The 15,671-nt window shown below is 49.3% G+C and overlaps 1 protein-coding gene across 1 annotated transcript in view; it reads left to right on the top strand.

Annotated features, from left to right (window-relative positions):
* The window catches only part of LOC147113688 (catenin alpha-3-like), a 3,852,991-nt gene that overhangs the window by 3,361,499 nt on the left and 475,821 nt on the right, over positions 1 to 15,671 (top strand). The window lies entirely within an intron of this gene.

Genomic DNA, 15,671 nt, shown 5'->3' with positions numbered 1-15,671 from the left:
GCTGAAAGTGAGGTAACAGGACAGGGGGTAATTCTCACTTTGGGCGGCGGAAAACTAGAGGTTGCAAATCAGCTGCCGTTATACACCCCACTCCACTGTAGCCAATGGGAAGGAAAATGGGGTGCAGTGTATATGAGTGGCTGATCTGTAACCGCCAGTATTCTGCCCCCAGATTCTCCAGAATGGTGCATAATTCTTGGTAGGAAGTTTAAAAAAAAATAAACATAGCCCAAGTTGGGACTAACAGTGGGTTAGCAAACTGGCATAGAAATTCAATGGTGCCTATCTAATCAAAAGTCCTCCTAAGGCTCCAATATGGCGGGCAGGAAGTGCACGCTCATTACAAGCCGCAAGTGCGCCACCCGCCATATTGGTGTAGCCAAACAGATAGGCGTCCAGGGCCCGTGCCTGAAACAGGCATTAGGTCCTCTGCATATGCAAATAATGGGCCTAACGCCTGCCTGAGGCCCCATCTGCAATATTGGGTTGCCCTCAGGCTGCCGGTGCCAGCTGCGTTCACTGGGTCAACATGCGGCCTGATCTTAAAGGGACCGCTGCAGACCACCACCAGAAATGTAAGACCTAAAAATACACTTAGCTGAACATGTAGGGGCGAGGAGCAAGTGTGCTGCTTCCCACTCACATTAAAACTGTGGGCCGATCCCGGCCACTGTAGCCCGTCCCTCCTCTCGACCACCTCCCTGACTCCCCCCGAACCCCCCTCCCGATGTCCCAGTCAACTTCACTCTGCCGATTGACCCTCCTCTCTTGATCGCCGTCCTCCCCGCCGATCGCATTTAAACAGCAGGCTGAAACTCAAAGCCTCTTCGCCAGCGAGCCGCCTGGAGACGCCCAGCAGGTGACCACAGCGCGCCAGTCTCATTTAAATGAGGCCCGAGGCCCAATATCGGGTGTGCCTCGGGCCTACCCGTTGAGGTGCAGGGATCTTATCCCGTGCCCAATTTGTGCAGGCAGGCGTACGAATTTCTCTGCCACTGCCCCTTCAGCTCGAGGACCTGGGCTTGGGGGCAGCCCATAGTTAAGGGCGGAGAGTTTCCGCTGTGACGGTTTTGCGTGGAATACGTTTGGGTCATCTTGACTGAGTTCCTGGTGGATGCTGGCCCACAGCTCAGCAGGAATTTACGTTAAACTGCAGATCTTATTGAGAAGATACAGAAGGACATCAGTTGTGGGAAATTAAACCATGCTGCACTAAGAGGGAGCTCGTCTGTGATGGGACAGAAGGCACGGTGAGGGGCAGAGGAGAAAGAACTGATCAGCTATACCTAATGGTTAACACACTCTTGCGACATTCACGTGTGCTATCTCTATGGCGGCATTAACAAAGGCTTGAGTAAGAACACCGTACCAGCATCTAATACAAGCAGGTTAACGTTCCTATTTGAACCTCACTGAAATTTTCTACCCTTTGATGTATTCATACACAATGGGCTCGATTTTGCCAGGCCCGAGGAGGCGGGATTGGAGGCGTGTGAGGTGTAAAAAAAAAAAAAAAAACGCAAAAAAATGGCAGGCGGCTCCGATCCCGCCTCCAGACCGCCTCTGAGCAATTTTCCCAGAATCAGGGTTTCAGACCCCGTTTCCATCCCACCTCCAAGAGGCGGGATAGGCCCTGAAGGCCCTTAACAACCACTTAATTGCCTCGCTAATCCCATTTTGAGAGGCCTTTCTGAATTTAACACTTTTCCCCCATGCTGCACGTCTCCTCTGGAACACGCCAGTTAATCCTGGCGGCCTCACAAGTGGATTGCTTACTAACAGCTGCAGCTCCATTAAAAAGGAGTTTTCACCAATGATCATTCGCAGGTGGCAGAACTCTGTTGTCTCAGGTCTGGGAGAACTTTTAGCGGCCTACTCATTGTTGTGGGAGTTTGGAGCCTGAGACCCATCTCCAGTGTGACCTCCTGGGAAACCCCTCTCGCCACCTTGACTGAGCGTTTCCTCAACTGAGGTATATACCAGAAGCATGGGAACCATTTATTTCCTTTCCTCCTGGACATCAGATTCAGACGAAGACCAGCCACGGCAGTAACAGAACCCTGAACAACAGCTGGAGCATCAACAGGAGCGCCAAGCTGCTGCTCATCCACCTGAAGCTACACAGGCCTGAAGGCGCCAGCGCATGGAAGCATGTCGCCGCAGGAGATACCGCCAAAACAGGGTTTACAGACAGAGGATGAGCTACCTCAACATGACTGAGCAGCAGTGCCAAAGGATGTTCAGACTTTTGCGATGGGTAGTGGGTGACATCTGCGCAATGCTGCAGCAAGACCTGGAGCCCAGAGGAGCGGGTGGACACCCCTTACAAGTGGCTGTCAAAGTCACCAGCACACTCATCTTTTTTGCTTCAGGCTCATTCCAGGGATCAGTAGCAGACATCAGCGGCGTCTCCCAGGCGGCCGCACACATTTATATCATGCAGGTAACCGATGCCCTCTTTGCCATCGCGCACAATTACATCAACTTCTCCAAGGATCAAGCAAGTAAGCACGCATGTAGTTGGATTCGTTAATCTGGCAGGCTTTCCAAGGGTGCAGGGCATTGTTGACTGCACACATATAAGAACATAAGAACATAAGAAATAGGAGCAGGAGTAGGCCAATTGGCCCCTCGAGCCTGCTCCGCCATTCAATAAGATCATGGCTGATCTGATCCTAACCGCCAATCCACTATCACAGAACCATCTCCTGAATCTAACAGAATTAGACACACGAAATAGGAGCAGGATCAGGCTACACGGCCCCTGGGCCCGCTCCGCTACCCACAGGGCCATGACCGATCCGAACCTAGACTCATGTCCAAATTCCTGCCCGCTCCCCGTAACCCTTAATTCCCTTTACTTCTAGGAAACTGTCTATTTCTGTTTTAAATTTATGTAATGATGTAGCTTCTACGGCTTTTTGGGGCAGCATATTCCATGGACCTACCACCCTCTGAGTGAAGTAGTTCCTCCTCATCTCAGTTTTGAAAGAGCAGCCCCTTATTCTAAGACTATGCCCCCTAGTTCTAGTTTCACCCATCATCGGGAACATCCTCCCCGCATCCACCTGATCCAACTCCTTCACAATCTTATATGTTTCAATAAGATCACCTCTCATTCTTCTGAACTCCAATGAGTAGAGTCCCAATCTACTCAACCTCTCCTCACATGTGGCCCTTAAGGCACCCTATCACAATCCAAGTATTTTTGTCAACCGCAAGGGCTTCCACTCCCTCAACGTGCAGCTGGTGTGTTACCACAAGAACGCAATTTTGCATGTTTGTGCCAAGTACCCTGGCAGTTGCCATGACTCCTTCATCCTGCGCCAGTCTAGTGTGCCTCCGCTCTTCAGTCCATCAGACCAACTTTTCAGATGGCTACTTGGAGACAAGGGCTATCCCCTGAAGACGTGGCTAATGACGCCGTTGAGAAGCCCATCCAACAAAGCTGAGGAGCACTACAACTCCAGCCACATTTCCACCAGATCCATAACTGAGCAAACCATCGGCTTGCTGAAGATGTGATTCAGATTCCTTGATAGATCAAGTGGAGCCCTGCAGTACTCAGCAGCCAGGGTCTCCAGAATCGTTGTGGTCTGCTGAGCACTTCACAACATGGCATAGCATCGTGGCTTGCAGATGCCTGAGGAACAAGTGGTTCATCGCATAGCCTCCTCAGATGAGGAGGAGGAGGAGAGCGACAACAAACAGCTTGCGGAGGTGCATCAACCAGCGGCAGCAGCACACGAGAACATTGTTGCCCGGGATGCAAGGGACACACTCATCTTGGCCAGATTTGCTTATCTAGCCAATCAAACACTTTTGCCTCGCACCTTCTTACCAGAGCATCGACAATGGCCAAGAACCTGCAGATTCCTATCACTCTGACCACCATACTGACAATTGCAAGTCGCCCATAGCCCTCAATGTGGAAGTCCCATTTGCGAAATGACACAGGCCACAACTTCAACAGTTTGCCATCAGAATGTTTTTTTATCACAACAAGCAACTGATGGCATTTCAAAAATAAACACAACATAACACCCAAGTGACTACCCTAGTGACTACTTGTGCATTATCTTCCTCTTATGCGTGCTCCTACGTGGTGCTTCCCCTGTGGCTTAAGCAGATGTGAAGGCCTCTTGCTCACTTTCTTGCTGCTCCTGCATCGACACCTTTGACGGGCGTCCTCTGGGGTTGCAAGCCTGTGAGGGCTCGGCAACAGTCTGCTGCTCCTATGGCTGTGCAGGGGCTGAGACGCCGATCTCAGTTGGGTGAGGACTCTGGTGGGGCTCTGGCTGAGGGCTCTGCAGTGGCATGGTCGTGTGAGCGCTTGGAGAGGAGCCCCCACTTCCTTGTTCTCTGCCACCAACATCCCTTTCATGGGTTAGCCCTACGTCAGAGCTAGCAAGTGGCTTGACAGCACCTTGCTGCACTTCAGGGGAGCCATGAGGACCTGTTTCTGCACTGGAATTCCTACTCCAGAGGATTTCCATGAAGGTCTGGTTTCTCTGCTCAATAGCTGACCATTGCTCCTCAAGAGATGTCAGTCTATTCTGAACAATGACAATGTTTTCAAGACCCCAGCGACTAAGCTCCTCCATGGCTGTAGCCATCCTCTCCTCTACCATAGCCATCCTCTCCTCTACGGTAGCTAGCCTCACCACGGAGGTAGCCATCCTTTCCACGGAAGTTGCCATCCTTTCCGTGGTGATGCATTCATGCGCCAACGCCTCCACAAAGGCTCTGCTCATGTTAGTGATGGACTCCTCCATTTGCTCCACACTCGCAGCGACCCTGGAGACAAAACCTGCCAGAGATTCCTGCACCTGTTCCTGGAGTTCCAGCACCACTCTCCTTCTGGATGGACCCGGTGACACAGGGTCAACATGCAGCGGAGCTGAGCTGGGAGAGTCCTGCACCCTCCGATGAGGACTCTCCACTGCTGTCCCTGTCTCCACCATCTGCTGATGCTCACTTCTGAGCTGTAATACACCAGGTGACAACTCTACTCTATGTCCCGAAGGCCCCACCAAGGTGTGAGTGTCTGCGCTGGTGCTGGGTGTGCTTAATTCTGCTGACGCTACACCCTCAGAGGTTGCAGCTTCCTCTGAGGAGTCTGGGGGCTCAGCCTGTTCCTCCTGGACAGTGGGAAGGAGGGCTGTCGATGGTCCTGTGGGGGAGTAAAGGAACGAGTTAGACATGTGAGATAAATGTTGCATGCACATTGAATTGTGCAGATGAGCATAAGTCAATCTGTTAGAGCATCAGAATCAATATCAGTCACTCATGCAATGTCAATGAGAGAGATGAAAAACTATTCTATCACCAGCTTGCTGTGATGCGCCCATCTGTCCGTCCCCCACTTGCGCATCCTTCTCCACTCCCACGATCTCCAGGGCCGCCTCCTCTGCAGTGGTAAGCTGGGCTTTGAGGGTGGCCCTCCTCCTGTCCTCACCCTCTCCCTCTTATTGTGGGCTCTCTTTTCCTGCAATGAGGGAGACAAGTGGAGTTTGAGTGAGAATGAAGGAGTGAGTGTAGAGAATCCATAGCATAGATGCTTAGAAGGACACAAAGATGGAGTGAGGTGCCACGACCAAGGGCCCTCCCTGTGTGTTGTAAGTTGTTGTCATAGCATCACAGTGATAGGGAGTGTGAGGGGTGCATAGTCGAATAGTTAAGTGAATGTGAACATACAGAGAGAGGGAATGGGTAAGGGTGCAGGGCTGTAAGAGTGAAGTGGGATGTGGAGGAGGAGGTTGACAAAGCAGTGTGCTGGTGATGAGAGGCGATGGGGATCAGATTGAGGGTCATGGGGATGGAATACTCACTTTTCCTGTGCGAAGGTGGTCATGAAACCTCTTTCGGCACTGCAGCCAGGTTCTGCTGCATATTAGAATCGCATTCACCTCCTGTGCCCCTTGAGGCCACACAACTTTGGTCTGCTGTGGAGGCTTTCTCCTCCCTGAGGAAGGAAAGAGCATTTCCTTATTTGCTCTTGCTCCTTCCACCAGAGCTTGGAGGGAGGCCTCATCGAATCTGGGTGCACACTTTGGTCTGGTGCTGGACATAGTATCAGTAGGAATCTGTAATGTATATACCTTTAAGGGGGGAACTACTTTTTACAGCTCATGTATACTGTAGTACCGGCAGTAACCACGCCTGTATATAGCACTGAGTAGTAATCTGTACAGTTCAGTTCCAGAATGAGCCACGTTGAGTAAACACCTGTTGTACCGTTCTCCTGCAGTCTGTGTCTTACTACTGACAGACACAACATTGGCGACGAGACAAATTCGATCCTACCTGCAACTCTGCATCACCTCCCAGGGATTCGTTCCTGGAGACCAGTAGATTGGAGGTCAAGGCCAGAGACACGGGCGTCGACCATGGGCAACCGCTCAGTCATCCAGCAGAGACTCGAGAATTGCGGGGGAGGCTGTTGAGAGCCAGGCTTGGCTTTCCAGTCGCGGCGGTCCAGCGAAACGGGCTGGCAACAGGTAGTGCGCAGACCCTTCCCGGACAGCGACGGGCTAGAGCCCGACCGAGCGGCACAGCAAAGGGCCGAGCAGCGTCGACAGGGGAGAGAGAGAGAGAGGGCAGAGCACACAGGGCGCAGCCAGTGTTCAGGGGCCGAGCAGCGTCGAGGAGAGGAAGAGAGATGCGCAGAAACCCGCGAGGCGCCACCATTGCCACGAGGACCACCGAGAGCGGCGTTGGCAGCAGCGCAGGAGAAGCGCGTGAAACCTACAGGGCGCCGCCATTGCCACGAGGACCACCGAGAGCGGCGTTGGCAGCAGCGGGGGAGGAAGGAAAGCGCGGGAGATGCCATTTTAAGCCATACCCAAAATGCCGAAGAGTGGCAGTATCACCGCATTTGACAATGAAGTCGAAGATTGGACTACATATGTCGAACGAATAGAGGTATACTGCAGGGCAAATGAGGTGTCAGATGACAAGAAAGCGCCGGTATTGTTAAATTTAATGGGTGCAAAGACTTATGGCTTATTACAAAATCTAGTAACCCCAGCGAAGCCAGTGGAAGAGAGTTTTGGAGACATAGTGACGATACTACAGGAACATTTAAACCCCACACCGCTGCTGATAGCAGAAAGATTCAAGTTTCACAAACGGAACCAGCATGAGGATGAAAGCAATGCTGAATATTTAACAGAACTGCGCAAACTATCGAAACACTGCCAGTTTGGAACGGGACTGGCAGATACCCTAAGGGACAAGTTTGTGTGTGGGCTTCAAAGTGAAGGAACCCAGAAACGGCTTTTATCTGAAAAGGACCTTACGCTGGACAAGGCTTTCAGCATTGCGGTATCATATGAAGCAGCAGCACGGGGCGCTGCAGAGATACAACAGAGACTGCAAGAATATGGCACAAACGAAATGTCATACAGAACAGAGAAGTGCTATCGCTGTGGCAGAAGAACACACGACCACAATGATTGCTGGTTCAAAGACAAAGTGTGCAGAAAGTGTGGAAAAGTAGGACACATAGCACGAGTCTGCAGGTCGGGAAAGAAAACCAGCAATAAGAAATCTCCAAAAGAAAAGTACAAGAAGGTACATAAGGTGACGGAGAATAGTTCAGACGAACAAAAGAGTGATACCTACTCCGAAAACAGGGAGCTGAGAGTTGTCTGAAACTACATAATGTGATCAAAACGGAGGATCACCGAGCCATTTGGGTCACTCTCAAGATAGCAGGAGTCCAGGTAAAAATGGAATTGGACACAGGATCAGCCCTAACAGTCATAAACTGACGGGACTACGAGCGGCTATTCTCACACATACCCTTGAGAGACACAAAAATTATTTTGAAGACGTACACGGGGAAAAAAGTCTACCCCAAAGGAAAAATAAGGGTGACCGTTATATATAACGGTAAGGAAACACCAAAACTAAACCTGTATGTATTGCAAGATGGAGGAGCACCATTACTGGGACGTGAATGGATCCGGAAAATACAGCTGGATTGGCATTCCATACAAGCACTGACAGTGGCTGCCAAAAAGGATGACAACGTCACACCTGGGCGACTGTCAAAGATCCTAACCGACGCGCAAGAAGTGTTCCAGCAAGGACTCGGAACACTAAAAGGCATGACAGCAACAATTAAAATCGAAGAAAACGCAAGCCCAAAATTTTTTAAGGCCAGACCGGTACCTTATGCGATCCGCCCAGCCGTCGAAGCAGAGCTGGAGAGTTTGGAACGTTCAGGAGTACTGTCCAAGGTAGACTGGAGCGAGTGGGCTACACCCATCGTCCCTGTGATGAAATAGTCGTTGAGCAGCACGCCTGGGGAACCAAGGAAGGTTCGCATCTGTGGGGACTTTAAGGTAACAGTGAACCCAGTCCTTCACACCGTACAATATCCACTTCCGCGGATTGAAGATATTTTCGCCTCGCTATCTGGAGGGAAACGCTTCACTAAGATTGATCTGGCCCAGGCGTATCTGCAAATGGAGGTAGAAGAAGCATCAAAAAAATACTTCACAATCAACACCCATAAAGGTCTCTACCAATACAACCAGCTGGTATTCGGGGTAGCATCAGCTCCGGCTATTTGGCAAAGGGCAATGGAACAAGTCCTGCAAGGGATCCCAGGGACCCAGTGTTATTTGGATGACATCCTGGTCACGGGCAAAAATGACAGTGATCACCTCGCCAACCTGGAGCAGGTGCTCACTAGATTGAAGGAATATGGGCTCCGAGCTAACCGCCCCAAATGCGAGTTTTTTAAAAAACAGATCTCGTATTGTGGCCACGTTATCGATAAAGAGGGGTTACATAAGTCCCCAGAAAAGATTGAGGCAGTAGTCAAGGCTCCAGCACCAGAAAACGTGTCACAACTGCGGTCGTTCCTCGGGCTGGTAAACTACTACCATAAGTTCTTGCCAAATTTGTCTACAATACTACACCCACTGAACACCCTACTGCAAACTAGGGTGCCATGGAAGTGGAGTGACGAATGTAAATGAGCTTTCCAGAAGAGCAAAACACTAATCACATCGAAAGAGGTATTGGCCCATTTCAACCCAGCACTACCAATTCGGTTGGCGTGTGATGCGTCACCCTGCAGCATTGGAGCGGTGCTGTCGCACAAATTCTCGGACGGCTCAGAGAGGCCAATAGCCTTTGCGTCATGATCACTAACCTCAGCCGAGCGTATCTACGCCCAGATTGACAGGGAGGCCCTCAGCCTAGTGTGGGGAGTGAAAAAGTTCAATCACTATCTGCACGGGCAGAAATTCACCTTGCTGACTGACCACCAGCCTCTTGTCGCCATTTTTAATCCGAAGAAGGGCGTTCCGGTGATGACTGCGCAACGACTACAAAGATGGTCACTCTTTCTAGGGGCACACCACTATGAGATTGAATATAAGGGCACGAAACAGCATGGAAATGCTGATGGGCTATCACGCCTGCCACTGCCGACTGCGGAGGAAGCACCAGCAGTGGATCCTGTCGAAATATTTCATTCGACTATCGTTGAATACCTACCGGTAACCAACGCTCGTATAGAACAGGAGACCCGAAATGACCCGACACTGTCTCGGGTATATGATTTGACAGTGAAGGGATGGCCAGCACATGGCGACTCACTGTTGCCAGCATTCTCGACAAGAAGAGAACAGCTGTCAGTGAGCCGGGGGACCTTGATGTGTGGATCCCGAGTGGTAATTCCACCCAAGTTAAGGGATAGAGTGCTCAATGAGTTTCATGAGGGTCATCTGGGAGTGGTAAAAATGAAAAGCCTTGCCAGGGCTTGTGTGTGGTGGCCGGGAATCGATAAACAAATTGAGGACCTGACCAAGAGCTGCTCAGGATGCCAGAAAGTCCAAAATGCACCACCACATGCCCCTCTACACCCATGGGAGTGGCCCTCATCTCCATGGCAACGGGTGCATATTGATTTTGCTGGTCCATTCATGGACTCAATGTTTTTAATAGCCGTGGATGCGCACTCGAAATGGCCTGAGGTCATCAAAATGTCCTCCACCACCACGGAGAAAACTATTGCAGTCCTACGGACCATTTTTGCCAGGAATGGCTTGCCAGAACAGATTTGCTCCGATAACGGACCACAGTTTGTGTCCGAAGAGTTCCGGAGGTTTCTGAAGAAGAATGGGGTAAGGCATTACACATCCGCCCCGTATCATCCAGCCACAAATGGATTGGCTGAGAGGTTCGTACAAACCTTTAAGAAGGCAATGAAGGCTATGTACAATGACAACATTCTGCTGCAGCATAAGGTGGACAATTTCCTGTTTGCCTACCGGAATGCGACACATGCAGTCACCAACCAGGCCCCGGCCATGATGTTCTTTGACCGAAGGTTAAGATCTCGCCTGGATTTGCTCAGACCAAACGTACGAAGAGATGTTGAGAGTAAGCAATTCCAGCACATCCATGAGAAGCCAACAAGGAGCTTCAATGTAGGGCAACCAGTCTTGGCCCGCGACTACCGAACAGAAAAGTGGCAGCCAGGAACGATATGCACACGGCAGGGGCCACTAATGTACACAGTGGACGTTGGGGAGAACATCGTGAGACGCCATGCTGACCAGATCCTAGAGTCACAGGAACAAGTCAACCCCATGTCTCGCCCATACGTACCTGGTGAGGAACCCGACATACAGGTCGCATCTACCCCAGAAACAGTAGCATCGGAAGCTGATGACCCAACCGACGACAGGGTGCCAGAATCGCCTCCGCACCAAGAGCGAGACACTCGGGAAAGGCGCTATCCAGAAAGGATCAGGAAGCCTCCCCAAAGACTGAATATATAAATGGACTATTTTCAGCTAATGTTGCATGTTAAAAGTGTTAATTGTAATTAGTTTGATATTTAATTGTTAAATGAGTGTTATGGTACTATTAATCCAAAAGGGGAGGAATTGTAATGTATATACCTTTAAGGGGGGGAACTACTTTTTACAGCTCATGTATACTGCAGTACCGGCAGTAACCACACCTGTATATAGCACTGAGTAGTAATCTGTACAGTTCAGTTCCAGAATGAGCCATGTTAAGTAAACACCTGTTGTACCGTTCTCCTGCAGTCTGTGTCTTACTACTGACGGACACAACAAAATCCCTCAGAAGTATGGTCATAAAGTTGTAAAGCTGAAAAAGAACCAAGGCTGCTTGCAGGCCTTAAAGCCAGCAGCATAGATGACGTCATCGGAGGTGAGTTTCAGTATCAAAAGACTGATTGGGCCAAGGGCAATATCGCACTTTTGTCCCGCCTCACATTGGAGGCGGGGTCGTGACACGCTGACCACCTGACCCGACCCCAGCCCACCCTCAATGACAAAATCCAGCCCAATGTATCTGAATGTTTGGCATATCTGTTTCCAACTTGGAGTTATTTTGGAATACTAGCTACGACACCAAATGGTCCGTTCCCCAGGATCGATAGTCCCTCACCTCAATCAGCACAAAAGTAAATGACCAAAATTATCAAACCTAATATAAAGGGAATTTTGAATTAAGTTTAAGTAAGAGGAGAATAATAATAACCTCAGCAGCAATAAGCCACTGCAACAAAGCTCAGATTTAATGATGTTTTGAGCTCGGTTCTATATTGACCTGGCAAACTTCAAAGCAGTCTTTGGTAGAGGGTCAGACGTCGCAGACGGAATTCCAGAGATGTGTAATTACTCATTTTTGAGCTGGACAGATGATCTCATAGATCTGTGTGGATTGTTGAAAATGTTGACCAGTTTTGTCTCCTCAGCTTTGTTGTAGGGGGTTACTGCTGCTGAGGTTATTATTATTCTCCTCAGTCCCAGATTGGAGCTCATAATCCAGGCTGACACTCCAGTGCAGTGCTGAGGGAGTGCTGCACTGTGGAAGGTGCTGTCTTTCGGATGGGACGTTAAACCGAGGCCCCGTCTGCCCTCTCAGGAGGGTGCAAAAAATCCCACGGCACTATTTCGAAGAAGAGCAGGGGAGTTCTCCCCAGTGTCCTGGCCAATATTTATCCCTCAACCAATATAGCTAAAAACAGATTATCTGGTCATTATCACATTGCTGTTTGTGGGATCCTGCTGCGCGCAAATTAGCTGCCGTGTTACCTACATTACCACAGTGAATACACTTCAAAAGTACTTAATGACTGAAATAAAGAATAGATTTGCCTTTCTAATCTAGGCTTTATTAACCTTAAAAACCCAGTAGCACATCTTTCAACACCAGTCTCCAACAATGACTAGAGAGAACTGAATTTAAGATGGCCACCACAAATCACCTGACATCCACTACCAATGAGTTTACAACATATATCTCAAGGTAGAAACAAACAACCAATTACAATACTTCTTACTAATACAGAGAACAACCACCCCATTCACCAATCACAATACTTCTTATTAAACATAGGAAATAATCACCACAATGACATGTGAAGTGATTTGAGGCATATTCTGGGAGAGGTGATCAGGCAATATAGGGCAGAGTTTCCGGGTGTGCGTTACTGCTCATTTACACTGAAAATCATGGGCAGCCCCCCATTTCCTGAGGTACACGCCCTGAGAGCAAGGCTCTTGTAAAATCAGCCCCTGTGCAAGTTGTTTGCTGTAATGTCAGGCACATTCTGAGATGCACCAACAGTGGCTGCTGCAAGTACATGGAAAATTCACCTCAGAGAGATTTAGGCGTCCTCGTACAGGAAACAACAGAAAGTTAGCAGGCAAGTACAGCAAGCAATTAGGAAGGCAAATGGTACATCGGCCTTTATTGCAAGGGGGTTGGAGTACAAAAGTAGGGAAGTCTTACTACAATTGTACAGGGACTTGGTGAGACCACACCTGGAGTACTGTGCACAGATTTGGTCTCCTTATCTGAGGAAGGACATACTTGCCTTAGAGGGGGTGCAACAAAGGTTCACGAGATTGATCCCTGAGATGAGAGGGTTGTCCTATGAGGAGAGATTATGTAAATTGGGCCTATATTCCCTGGAGTTTAGAAGAATGAGAGGTGATCTCACTGAGACATAGAAGATTCTGAGGGGGATTAATAGGGTCGATGCTGAGAGGTTGTTTCCCCTGGATGGAGAGTCTAGAACTAGGGGGCATAGTCTCAGGATAAGAGGTCGGCCATTTAAGACTGAGATGAGGTGGAATTTCTTCACTCAGGGTTGTGAATTTTTGTAATTCTCTACCCCAAAGGGCTGTGGATGCTCAGTCGTTGAGTATATTCAAGGCTGAGATCGATAGATTTTTGGACTCTAGGGAAAAAAAGGAATATGGAGATCGGGCGGGAAAGTGGAGTTGAGGTCGAAGATCAGCCATGATCTTATTGAATGGCGGAGCAGGCTCAAGTGGCCGTATTGCCTACTCCTGCTCCTAATTCTTATGTTCTTAAGTTCTTAGTACAGTGGGAGGTTGTCCTGGCCAATATTTATCCCTCAATCAACACCTCAACCAACACCTATAACAGATTATCTGGTCACTTATTTCATTGCTGTTTGTAGGAGCTTGCTGTGCACAAATTGGCTGCTGTGTTTCCTACATTACCACAGTGACTACACTTCAAGAGTACTTGATTGGCTGTAAAGTGCTTTGGAATGGCCTGTACTTGTGAAAGGTGCGATATATATACACACAAGTTTTTATTTCTTACTTGGTTACCTTCTGTGATTCCTGACTATTTTATGAAAGCTGGTTATTGTTTACTGCCTGGAATATCTTTATATAGAGGCTGGTTCCGAGGCCTGCTGGAGAATCCCCTATACATTATATAGCAAGTACTGTAGTACTTCTCTATACCCACTGTTTTCCCTTTAAATGATTGGGCTAATCTAGGTCACAGCTGGAGAAGACATTCATCTCTTTAACCCTTCTGGCAGATGGAGGAGTTGGATTCTCCTGCACTCCAGTCAGCGCCCTCACCTTTTCCAGTCCCCCTCAATGCCTCTCACCACCCCAACAGCCAATGTCTGTCTTTTTCTCCTCTCCCGGCTCCCTCCAGCCACCTCTCACTGCCCTCACTCCCTGTTCCGGCTGCTCCCTCCTAACCCCCTTCCTGCTCCACATGCCGAACATTGACACCTTTCCCCACAGTCGCGCTGCTGCCTCACTCTCGTCAAAGCTCCGATCGTCATGCTTTCCTCAGCCGTAGTCTGCAACCCACTTTTTGTATCCCACCCCCACTTCCCAGCAAACCTCTCCCCAGTGCTCCGACATTCCCAGATCTCTTTTTCTCCTCCCCTCATCCCTCACTGTGGTCCCACTCCACATTCCAGTCCTGAATGCCAGCACCTACCTTGTAATCCCTCATCCTACAACCCTGCTCCCAGTTCTTCAAGATGGTATGAGCCCCTCATGTTGCCAGGTCCACAGCTCCCAGGCTAGTTCCGCTGCCCCAATGATCCCAATTCCCACATTCCAATCTTCCTGATATTACCACACCTTAGAACACCTTCCCCAATGCTCTAAGATCCCACCATCACATGCCAGCACCACCCTCCCAGCATTGCCACAACCCAAATCCCCCATTACACCACTGGCACACCCCACACACCACTCCCAAACCTCATAATCCCTCTCTTCCACTACTCCTACACCCACCAGGGTCATCCCAATACTCCTGCAGCCTGAGACCACCCTAGTACCACTTCTCAATCCCCTCCCAGTGCTCCTACCCTCCAAGACCCCTAAGCTGTCCCACAAACCAAGAACCTCCTCCCACTCCTACTAGATCCTGGTGCTTCCTTCCCAGTGCTACCAGTCTCCAGGACTTGGCATCGCACTGTCGCACCATCCTGCCATTAATCTCACGGACAATGATCTTCTCCCCCTTCACTGCTTCCAGACCACAACACCCATCCACTCCTGCCAGACCCCAGCTCCCAATGATCCCATACTCCAAAACCATCGACCCAACACTACCGAGCCACACGGCCCTCCCCACTTCCCAGTACTGCCAAATACAGTACCTGCAACCTACCTTCTGCATACCTCCATCCTGGAACACCTTCCGTCCCATCTTCCTCTGTAGCTGGGCTTTAATAAAAAGATCCAAGATAAAGCTAATAAACCAATAATAACACAAGGCCATTGATTTCCACATAATCATGAAATTTGACTCAAAAATGCCTCAAACACTCCTGCAATACTGTGTAATAAAAGCGCAATGCAACTTATTTGAATTATTGTAGATGAGAAGCCCTGATAATATATCATATCACGTGGAATAAACAGCGCAGCCTCTGACACCGTGAGCAATGCCACGGGAGATTCCCTCGTATATTGCTGGAATTTTTGAGGTATCAGCAAAGTTCAAAATTGAATGGCCTCTGCATTTTATTTTCTAAGCTTTCTCTGAAGCACAAGCTTCATGCATTCAGTATGTAATCTGGGACTCACACTCTACACTAAAAGGGTGGTCAGTATGTGGAACAGATTGCTGATACGGGCAGTGCAGCTACAAACCTTAATGGGTTTCAAGAAGGAACTAGATGGTTTCTTGTCAGCAAATGGAGTTCGGGTTTATTAGAAATGCACCAAGGGAAAACGGTGGACAGGTGGGCTAGATGGGCCGAAGGTCTTCTCCTGCCTGAAACTGTACTATGTAACAGTACTGAGAAAATACTGTATTATTAGAGGTGCCATCATTCAGATGTGACATTAAAATGAGATCTTGTCTGCCCG

The sequence above is a fragment of the Somniosus microcephalus genome, chromosome 8 (assembly GCF_052327205.1).
Source record: "Somniosus microcephalus isolate GS21.2 chromosome 8, FLI_Smic_1.0, whole genome shotgun sequence".
NCBI classification, from domain to species: Eukaryota; Metazoa; Chordata; class Chondrichthyes; order Squaliformes; family Somniosidae; genus Somniosus; species Somniosus microcephalus.
The sequence above is the reverse complement of the archived record's forward strand: the minus strand, read 5'-3'. Positions and strand labels throughout refer to the sequence as shown.